The sequence below is a fragment of the Vipera ursinii genome (assembly GCF_947247035.1).
Source record: "Vipera ursinii genome assembly, chromosome: 3".
Lineage (NCBI taxonomy): Eukaryota > Metazoa > Chordata > Lepidosauria > Squamata > Viperidae > Vipera > Vipera ursinii.
Genome location: NC_139516.1, coordinates 79014677 through 79025470, shown reverse-complemented (window position 1 = coordinate 79025470; position 10794 = coordinate 79014677). Strand labels below are relative to the sequence as shown.

Sequence of the window (10794 nt, the reverse complement as noted above, 5' to 3'; positions counted from 1 at the left end):
TGATTTCCAGAATACCCCGATACCAGTCTGGGGGGAGGCCACTTTCTCTGTGAGGTACAGGGGGTTCCAGGGGCCTTTGGATGTCCTAGTGGTCAAGGGACAGAGAACCAGCTTGTTAGGGTTAAGCTGGTTCAAAGCACTGGGAATCCGCATTGTTGGAATTCACCAGACACAGGCGCAGACTCCCAGCATCGAATCCATGTGCAAGGCATTTGCAGATGTATTCGATGGGACACTAGGAAAATACACAGGCCCACCAATTGCATTCAAATTGAACCCCAACGTCCAGCCAGTCAGAATTAAGCCCAGGAGAGTACCATTCGCCCTTAAACATAAAATAGAGCGGGAACTCGAAAAGCTAGTTGCGCAAGGGGTTCTGCACCCGGTAGAGGGGGCAGAGTGGGAGACCCCAATTGTCACCCTGCTCAAGGCAAATGGTGACATCAGAATCTGTGCTGATTATAAATGCACGATCAATAAATCATTGAACCCCCATGCATACCCAGTACCCACAGTTAGCAGCATCCTAGCATCACTCCAGGGAGGGGCCATTTTCACCAAGCTGGACCTCGCTCAGGCAATAGTTGCTGGAGTAAATAAATTCCATGATTATTTGTATGGGAGGAATTTCACCATTTTTACAGACCATAAACCCTTGCTAGGTCTGTTTACCACAGATAAGCAAACCCCACAGATCTTGTCACCCAGAATGCTATGTTGGTCCAGTTTCCTTGCGGCTTACTCTTGTAAACTAGTACACAAGCCGGGCAAGGAAATGGGCCATGCAGACGGGTTAAGCAGACTTCCTCTTAACAACATGGAACCTGACCCAGCACCAGCAGCCCAAATATTAGCTATTCAAGACCTGCCAGAATGTCCTCTCAGTGCCCAAGACATCGCAACAGCAACCACAAAGGATAAGATTTTGAGTAGGGTGCAGATGTGGGTTAACACAGGGTGGCAAGACAAATCTCCAGGGGCCGAATTCACGGCATTTTTCACAAGAAGACATGAGCTATCCTCACACAAGGGTTGCCTATTGTGGGGATGCAGGGTCATCATACCACAAACACAGAGACAGAGTCATCCACTCACTACATGAGGGGCATCCTGTGGTCGTTCAGATGAAGGCATTGGCAAGGAGTTACCTGTGGTGGCCGGGCCTTGACAAGGATATTGAAGAACAGGTAGCTGGCTGTTATACATGCCAAAAATCTCGGCCACCACAGGCACATGCCCCTGTCCACAAGTGGGAGGAGACACACACACCTTGGTCACGGATACACATTGACTACGCAGGCCCCCTGCACAACCAATCATTCTTGATAGTAGTAGACAGCCACTCCAAATGGTTGGAGGTGGTGCCAGTCAGTATCTTGACCACATCAGGGACTGTCCAGGCGCTCATGGGACTCTTTGCCACTCACGGCCTTCCTGATGTATTGGTCTCTGATAACGGTCCACAATTTACCTCCTCGGAATTCCAGGAGTTTTTGAAGACCAATGGGATTAGACACGTCACCTCGGCTCCCTTCCACCCTTCCAGTAATGGCTTGGCTGAACGGGCAGTGCGCACCACAAAGGACGCATTGAAGTGCATCATCCATGGGAATTGGAAACAACGTTTGGCCAAATTCCTGTTGCACCAACACACCACTCCCTGCACCACAACCGGGAAGAGCCCAGCAGAACTTCGTTGGGGAAGACGTCTCATAACCACTCTTGACAGATTACACCCTGATAGAGTGGCGGCAGATGTGGAACACCCAAAGGTTCCCAGAGAATTTACAACGGGGGACCTCATCTGGGCTAGGAACTATAGCTCTGGGAATACATGGGTGCAAGGCAAAGTAGTTGAGCGGACGGGACCAGTTTCTTACATCGTTAGGGTGGAGGGGGGTTTACAGTGGAGGAGACATGTTGACCAACTCAGGCGTCGAGCACCTGAGCGGGGCCCAGCCAATAATGGGCAGGAGGCCTCACTCCAACCGGAAGTGACTCAGAGTGACCAAAGAGACACAGTAAACAGAGAAATAGTTCCCAACTCAGAGGGGTTGGACCTGCTCCGACCTCATGAACAGATGGATCGGAGTGAGGGAATGTCAACACCTGGGGCCAGTCAAAGGAGGACACTTAACCCAGGAGAGACCTCACCCGAAAAACCATCGTCCGTTTCACCAGCACCGGGGGAGCATAACCAAAAAATCATAAACTCTAAGGACAACGTCACGCCTGTGGGGGGGGGAATTCCCCTAGGCGGTCTGGCCGAGCCCACAGGCCTCCAGCCTACCTCTCAGATTATGTATGTATTTGAGGGGGGGTAGGGGGTTGTGGGTAAACTGTCAGTGTGGAGTCGGGAAAGAAGCAAATGGGAACAAGGGTGTTCTCTGCCATGGGGGAAGGGGTGTAGTGTATGCGGGTTTTGCATACACGTGAGGGTCAGTGAATTAAGGAGGTGGGGAGCTGGACAGCTCCAAGCAGGAACAGAGTTCGGCGGGAAGCCAGAACAAGGGGACAGCGTTCAGCGGGAGAGCAGGATTTAAAGGGATTGGCTGACCAGCCAGCAGGATGCTTGGATTATACCCATTGGCCAGGCAGTTACCTGACCAGGTATAAGTGAGGGCTCAAATCCTTTGTTTCCCAGTTCGGCCATGTTCCTCAATAAAACAACTTAGTTCCTGAACGTGTGTCGCCTCTGATTCTGGTCCAACACAACAATTATTTCCACAGCAATAATAATAGCCATTTAAAAAAATAACCATCAGTGCTTTCTTGAAAAACATAATTAAAACAAACCTATAAATGGGTTAGTTTGCTTTTTACATTAAAACTAATGGAAAACAGAAAAAGCTAATTTTCCACAACAATTATAACTACCTCATGTTGCTCTCATTCAATTATTACCTTCACAACAATAACAAAGTTTATGAGCTCAGAAATCATTCAAGTGAACTGTATTATGTGCAAATAGGGATTACACTTGTACACATGACTAATCTGTGACTTTGATCACAGTAGTCATTTCTGTATTCTCTAGAACTTATTTGTGGTTAATTTGGTAAACAACTCCCGGTTTTGTAAAATTTATCACACATCCTTCGTATTAGTTTTGAAGGATTGAGTTTAGAATTGCATATTTATCCACACTTTCGCCATTTACATTAAGAATAGAAATCATAATCCAAAATCCAGCCTATGATTTTGGATTCATTTTGTAAATTAGCCTATTTGAGGTACGCTGGTCCAGAAATTATTGATCTATTGTGTACTGTTTTGCCCTACTAAAGATTACAGGAAAGAAAATTTTAGTAGTATATGGGTTAGACAACTCATGCCCTTTTGGGTCATCACTTCAGAGATATTTCCTTACAAATTCCTCAGTGCCTTCAACAATGACAGAACCTCTACAGGTAGTCTTCAACTTACAACCATTTGTAACATTCAAACTTATGTTTTTCAAATTTATGACCATTGCAACATCTCCATTGTCATATGATCAAAATTTGGAAGTTTGGTAACTGGCATATATCTATGACAGTTGCAGTATCTTGGGATCATGTGTTCACTTTTTGCGACCTTCTGACCTGCAAAACCAGTGGGGAAGCCAGGTTCAGTGAACAACCATGTTACTAACTTAGCAACTGCAGTAATTCACTTAACAACTGTGGCCGGACAGGTCGTAAAATGGGGCAAAACTCACAAGAATTGACTTGCTTAGCAATGGAAATTTTGGGCTCAAATGTGGTCATACGTTGAGGACTACTTGCATTCACTGGAAAAGTTGGGAGACACTCAGGTATGTATTTGCCTTGAAAATAGTCCATGTTGAACTGTGTAGCTAGCATAGTCACACATCAGCATAGGAAATGTTTTATGATATTCTGTATTATGTCATAAACTACTTTCTTATAATGTTTAATAAAATTTGCCAAAATTTAAATTTTATGTGAGTCTTTTTGGATGGATTCTATAAGTTAGCCATTTGAGTTATCTTGGCTCAAAAGGTTTTGCCCTATGGTGCACCCTATGGCCCAATTAAAGATTATAGACACGGCAGTTTTAGTAGTATATAAATGATTATTTATAAAGATATATATAATTATAATAATGGATAGCCACAGACAGACTGAGCAAGAGAGATGATGTATGAGAGTTGTTTCTTTTCCAGCTTTTACGTTTTCCATCCGGCATTTAAGAACATGTCAGGCAGAGAAGGGGAAAAAGTCTCAAAGAGTTTTAGAGATAGATGATTTGAAACACACAAAAAAGACTGGATCTACACAGTACTTTGGAAAACAATTACAAAATATTTTTCAAACACATAGCTAAATCTGTGTAAACGGTGTAAAAATACTGCAGCAGTTGAATGTTGTAACTATATATATAAGTTGTTCAGATTCAAAATAGCACTACCAAAATCTAGTATATGAACACTTCTTGTTCCACTAATAGCTAGAGAAGTGATAATCAAACCTACATCAGGTGAAGTTAATCACAGTATTTCTTTTTAAATCTTTGTGCACAATTAGCACATTTATAAATGATGGCAGTTGACAGTAATCAGTTAGCTCACACTTCCTGATAGAAACATAGTAGATAGCTGGTCCAAAGTCTTTGCCATAAAACAAGTGCTATGAAACAAGGGCAACTGAGGGAATAAGTTCAGAGTAAAACATTTAATAACCAGCAACTGTTCTTGGAGATTAGTATTATAGCATTAAACACATCCAAATCATGTACTGTATAAGTTAGATTTTTAAACTATATCAAGAATTGCAGCTCAATAATATTCAGTAATACTGAAGGTACAGAGCATTTCTGAAATTCCCCTTAATTTTCTTCATACAGTTTATATACAAAAACTTTCTATAATTTTGGAAATTGCATTCCCATGTTCAGACTGGTTCTAGAACAGAAATCTTCCAACAGATAGTTGTTTTTTTACTTATGCATACTATATCTTTATTTTTTAATTCAATGTTTCATTGAAATCTGCTGCGTATATAGATAGCTAAGTAAGCCTGGAATTTTACTTATAAATCATTGCAGTCATTAAGCAGGCCATCATGTGACTTGACTCAATTTTACAACCACTTTTACAACTGTTGTTAAGTAAATCATGTAGTCGTTAAGCAACCCACATGTCAATAGGCAAATCCAGCATATTCAATGGGTGTTTTTTTTTGCCGATTTCTGCCAGAAAACAACAAAAACATAGTAAACTGTGGTCATGTGATGCAGGGTGCTGCAATTGGTTACCAGTTGCCCTCCGGGTGAGATTTAAGGTGCTGGTACTTACCTTTAAAGCCCTACATGGCTTAGGCCCGGGATACTAGCAGGACCATCTGCTGCCGGGAACGAATTCCCATCGCCCAGTACGCTCACACAGAGAAGGCCTCCTCAGGGTACCGTCGGCTAGACAATGTCGGCTAGCGACCCCCAGGGGGAGAGCCTTCTCTGTGGGAGCGCCAGACCTATGGAACCAGCTCCCCCCTGAGCTTCGGATGGCCCCAGATCTCCAGTCCTTTCGCCGCGGCCTCAAAACACTCCTTTTCCACCTGGCTGACCTGGACTGACAGGGATCTTAATTATGTTTTTAATTTTTTAACTCTAATTTTTAATTTATTTTAATTTTAATTTTAATTTATTGTACAGGGGCCTTTAATTTTAATTTTATCTTAACTTCTGTATTTATTGTATGTTATTGTTGTTAGCCACCCTGAGTCCTTCGGGAGATAGGGCGGCATATAAATCCCAATAATAAATAAATAAATAAATAAATAAATAAATAAATAAATGCAAGCTGATTGCCAAGCATCTAAACTGCAATAATGAGATCAAAGGGAAGGGTGCAGCAATCCTAACTTTGAGAACAGGTTGTAAGTAACTTTTTAAAATAACTTTGAACAGTTGTTAAGTGATGGATCATTAACAATGGATTACCTGAATATTTCTGCACCTGCTGTCTCATTGGGAAGAATTATTCACTTGGGTTTTTGAACAAAAGTTTATCTCTCCTACATCATACCAATAAAACCACAACTTCAGATAAAATAAATGTTGGGCTATATGTAAAGTTATACAGAAGCTAGATAATAAACATTCCAATTTATTTTCTTCTCACATTTATATAGGCATATCCCTTAATATCTCTCTGAAGTAAATTGTGCTGAAAGTAACCTTGAAGTTATCTGACTTCAGTGCAAATGTAAACCTTGATTTTCTTGGTCCTAGTCCAAAACCTTAGCCATTCTAATACATTAAAAAACTGTGATAAAATGATTCCTCGTGCAGAATCGGAAACCTACCGTATTGCTCCTCAGATTTTACTGAGTTTTAAATCCCATCTTAAAACAAAGCATAAGCAACAGTAAAAAAATATGTAAATTTGTAATTTAACAAGTGGGAAGTTACCATTATTGTGTGCTATAATATCCAAAACTAACCAATTTAGACTTTATTAAATATTTACTCAGAATTAATTGAACTGAAAGTAAAAGGTACAAATACTGCTGCCCTATAATCTGCTGCAGTTATTTAGGATTTGGCTCTATGCTCCTTCACTGATCTATTAATGCTCATAAAAGTAGTCCTCTTCAGTAATAAACTGTATCATAATTATTAGGATTATGTTGGATTGTGGTGTCTAAATTTTATGCAGTTTGTGATAACTACTACTGTCTCATTTGCATATCTTGAAAAATCTGGGATGCAAAAATCAAAGTGATTACTAAGGGGATTTCTTTACTGCTTTGTAATGATCATCCAAATTCTGCATGTCAAAATGCTTTAATTAATAATTTAGGGAGGAAGAAAATCAAAAGACTTCACACCCCAACACACTGTGAGGCAAAGACCTCAAAGGGAGTGTAGTTTACAAAAGAGGCCCAGAAGGTGAGTTCACTCTCTGTAGCCATTATCTAATTGTGTACAGGTAGTCCTCGAATTACAATGGCACTGAAAAAAATGACTTATGATCATTTTTCACACTTATGACTATCACAGCATCCCCATGGTCACATGATCAAAATTCAGATGCTTGGCAACTGCCACGACAAGCAAAGTTGATGGGGAAGCCAGATTCATTTAACAACTGTTACTAACTTAAGAATTACAGTGGTTCACTTAAGACCTGTGGCAAGAAAGATCTTAAAGCGGAGCAAAACTCACTTAACAACTGGCTCACTTAGCAACAGAAAGTTTGGGCTTAGCTGTGGCCTATTTAAGGAAAGCTACCTAAACTCAAGAGCTGATCAACCTATTAAACACCATGCTAAGCTTTTATGAAACCAATAGAAACATCTCTGAGCACAGAATCAACGGATAAAAGAACTTTCTATGCTATTCCTTTCTGCTTTTATGGAAACCTAGCTATGGTAATACTCAGCCACCTGGCCAGTTAACCTCCACCCTTTGGGATGGTAGGAGTTGCAATAGACTAAGGAATAAAGTTGGGTAACTAATTAAAGGTACGCCTGGCAGTTTGTCACATTGGTAGGGGACAGAAAGATATTTTCTAGGAAGTCCAAATATTTTTTTTCAGGGAGCAGAGAGGAAGCGGCAACCGTAGCATGACCTTCTTTCCCAATCCACTGCAGGGGAGACAAAATACTGCCAACACACAAAGGATGGAAAATAGTCACGCTGTGTGGAGCAAATTTAAGCTCTGAGCGAATGTCAAAAATGCAAAACTTCTGAAAACTTCTTAAAAGCTCCCTGGGAAATTAAGGCTCCCCCCTCTCCCCCCCCCCGCTTTTTGAAACCAACCAGCGCATCTTCCTTTCTGCGAACTTTTAATAACTGGAAAGCTACCGCCTCCCTCCCCCACACTAATCCTCTTTTCCTAAAGCTAACCCTGCCCCTCACAAATCCTTTTAGTAAGAACCACCCGAGCGCTCTCCTCGCCTTAGAAGTCTTAGCCCAACCCAACCGTAACTTCTTGCAACAAGCTTCAGAGGAGGCAGCAAATACCTAGAAGAGAAAGTACCGGGGCAACTTAAAATACGAGCCTTTCGACTCTACTATCGCTGCCTCGGGGAAGAACAAGCCGAGGCCAGTCAAAAAAACCCCGAGACCCCGCGGTCCTATGCTTCGGTGTATCTCCGGCGAGCTTTAAACGACGGCGGAGGCCGCAACAGGTGAGGAGCCAGAAGGGCTTCTGGCTGGCAGGGTAGCAGCTGCAGCGTCTCCCAGGCCCCTTGTTGAAAGGTCTCCTAGCAACCGCTGGGCCAATCGGGGTGCCGCGTGGGGGGGGAAAAGAGAAGGCGGGTTTTGCGCCCAAGGCCGCGAGCCGCGCGCGCGAGCCAGCCAGCGAACGAGCGAGCGGGAGGGAGGGGCCGGGTCGGTTGGCGGAGCGGGGGCAGCGGCGGAAAGCGGGGCCAGCAGCTGCAATTGGGAACCCGAAGCCGGCTGGCCTGTCCGGACGGAGCCCGGCCGCCCCGCCCTTCTGTGCAGCAGGTGGGAAGTGCCAGAGGCATGTCCACTAAAGGACGGGCAGCCGCTGCCCAACCCCGAGAGAGAAGGCGGTGGAATGTCCCACCCTCCCGGGTCTCCTGGAGCAGGTCTGGGCTTCAGCTCTGCACGACGCGGTGCGGGAGGGGGCGGGAGAGAGAGAGAGAGAGAGAGGGAGGGAGGGAGGGAAGGCGGGAGGGAGGGAGGGAGGGAGAGAGAGAGAGAGAGGGAGGGAGGGAGGGAGAGGGAGGGAGGGAGGGAGGGAGGGAGAGAGAGAGAGAGGGAGGGAGGGAGGGGGAGAGAGAGAGAGAGAGAGAGGGAGGGAGGGAGGGAGGGAGGGGAGGGAAGAAGCCGGGCGCGCGCGCTTGCGTCAGGGTGTTGGGGGGCTGCTGGCTGCCGCGGCACGCCGAGGGGAAAGCATGCTGGCCGGCTGGTGCAGGCTGGGAAAACGGGTAGTCGTATTGCGGAGCGCGAGCGAGAGCGTTCCGCGTCGAAGTCGGGGGAAAAATGGGGAGGGGCGAGAGAGGGTCCCGCGTGCGGACCGCAGCCTGCTTCCTCCGTCTGAATTAAAGTGAGCCTCTCCGTTTAAGGCAGCTTCTCTCTCCCCACCCTACCCCACCCCCCCCGCCCTTCCGCATATTTATTTCTGGGGTGCAAAAGGTGCACGCGAAGGGAGCACGAAAGAACACGCGTCGGGCAGGGAAGCTTTGGAGGCGGGCGGGGGCGGTGCGGGGGCGGGGGGGACCCACGGCAAGGTCGGAGCGGTGCGCGCGCATTCGGGAAGCTCCGCTGCCTGCAACAAACCTGTGAACCTGCCGGTCGCGGCGGCGGGGGGGGGGGGGGAACGGGATTTGGATAAGCCGCGGCGTCGGAAGCTCTATGGGTGATGTATGTTCCGTGGATGATAAATCACTTGCAGTCGCCTGAGAAGATAGCGACGTAACGAATAGAATAGAATAGAATAATAGAATAGAATAGAATAGAATAGAATAGAATAGTTGGAAGGGACCTTGGAGGTCTTCTAGTCCAGCCCCCCTGCTCGAGCAGGAGAACCATTTCAGACAAGTGACTGTCCAGCCTCCTCTTAAAAATCTCCAGTGATGGAGCATCCACGATTTCTCTGGGGGCCACTGGTTTAATTGTCCTCACTCTTAGGAAGTTTCTCCTTAATTCCAGATTGCTTCTCTCTCTGATCAGTTTCCAACCATTGTTTCTTTTTTAGAGCTAGTTGCTCCAGCTGCCCAGTTTCCAAATGCTCTCTCCGGATGGATTCTCTGCTTGATGCACAGAGAACAGACAATTTGGAATTTGCTCCATTCAAATTGATTTATTTTTTTTAAAAAAAAAAAGTATTGCTTTGTGTTGTATCAGCTTTTCCCCAATCCTCGCCTCCCGGATATGCCTTGTTGAGATCAGCAGTTTAAGTCGCCCGAAGGCTGAGATTTGGGAAGGCTGAGTAAACTATTTTTTCGTGACTAATGAGGACATTCAGTGAAGTTACAGGTTGCTTTTTTTCAACCTTGTATTATGTTTGTTAGGAAGTATAGGTTTTTCTCCCCTCCCCAAAGTGTGTTCAGGGTTCTTGTAATCATTACAAAAAGGAATGGCATCAGATGTCTATATTTTTTGGCTGTTCCATCCCAGTATAATGTCTGTTACAAAATTATTGGTATTGCTTTGAAAAGAACCTGCTACAACAGTGGCAAGATTCTTAAAACCAGTTGTTTTTCTTTTGCAATGTTGCCTCTTAATGGAGGGAACTATTCTTTTTAACTCAGTGGGAGAATTGTTTCCAGTATTGGAAAATAAATGAAAATGGTTCTGCAGTTCTTGTAGAATATTTTAATTGTACTCTAATTCATTCTAGAGCACACAAGTTAGGAAAAGTTAATTTCCTCCAATTTGGGAAAAAATTCTTTTTGCAGGTCTTCTACATCCTTCACTGTGCTTAGTTTATACATAAGCATGCATGAAAATATCCTGTTTAGTATATTTAGAAAGCAAGTGTAATACATAAGCATGCATGAAAATATCCTGTTTAGTATATTTAGAAAGCAAGTGTAAAATATTAGAATTCTTAAATATTAGATGTAAAACTATGTACACTTGAATGGCTTCTGGGGTCTTTTAAATTCCCATTCACAAAACTGATTTTGTTCCACCTGGTTTAGAACATTCTGTACAATGGATTGCTTGCTTACCGAAGGGTTTACACTTTTACAAATTCTTGTTGCAAGAATTTTTCTTGCAACAGTTGGTGTTTCTTGTTATGTAGTATTTTTTGAGGGACTAGTAAAATAGACATTCTTGCACTAAAGTCAGATATGAAGATTAGACGTGAAT

General features: G+C 44.0%; 1 protein-coding gene across 3 annotated transcripts in view; it reads left to right on the top strand.

The window, feature by feature from the left end:
* The first annotated feature begins 8418 nt into the window (after nucleotides 1–8418).
* SSX2IP (SSX family member 2 interacting protein) overlaps nucleotides 8419–10794 on the top strand; it is a 34655-nt gene continuing 32279 nt past the window's right edge. For all 3 annotated transcript variants that reach the window (XM_083359043.1, XM_083359042.1, XM_083359044.1), the window contains exon 1: nucleotides 8419–8457. The gene's annotated coding sequence lies outside the window, so the exon portion shown is untranslated. The remainder of the gene's footprint in view (nucleotides 8458–10794) is intronic.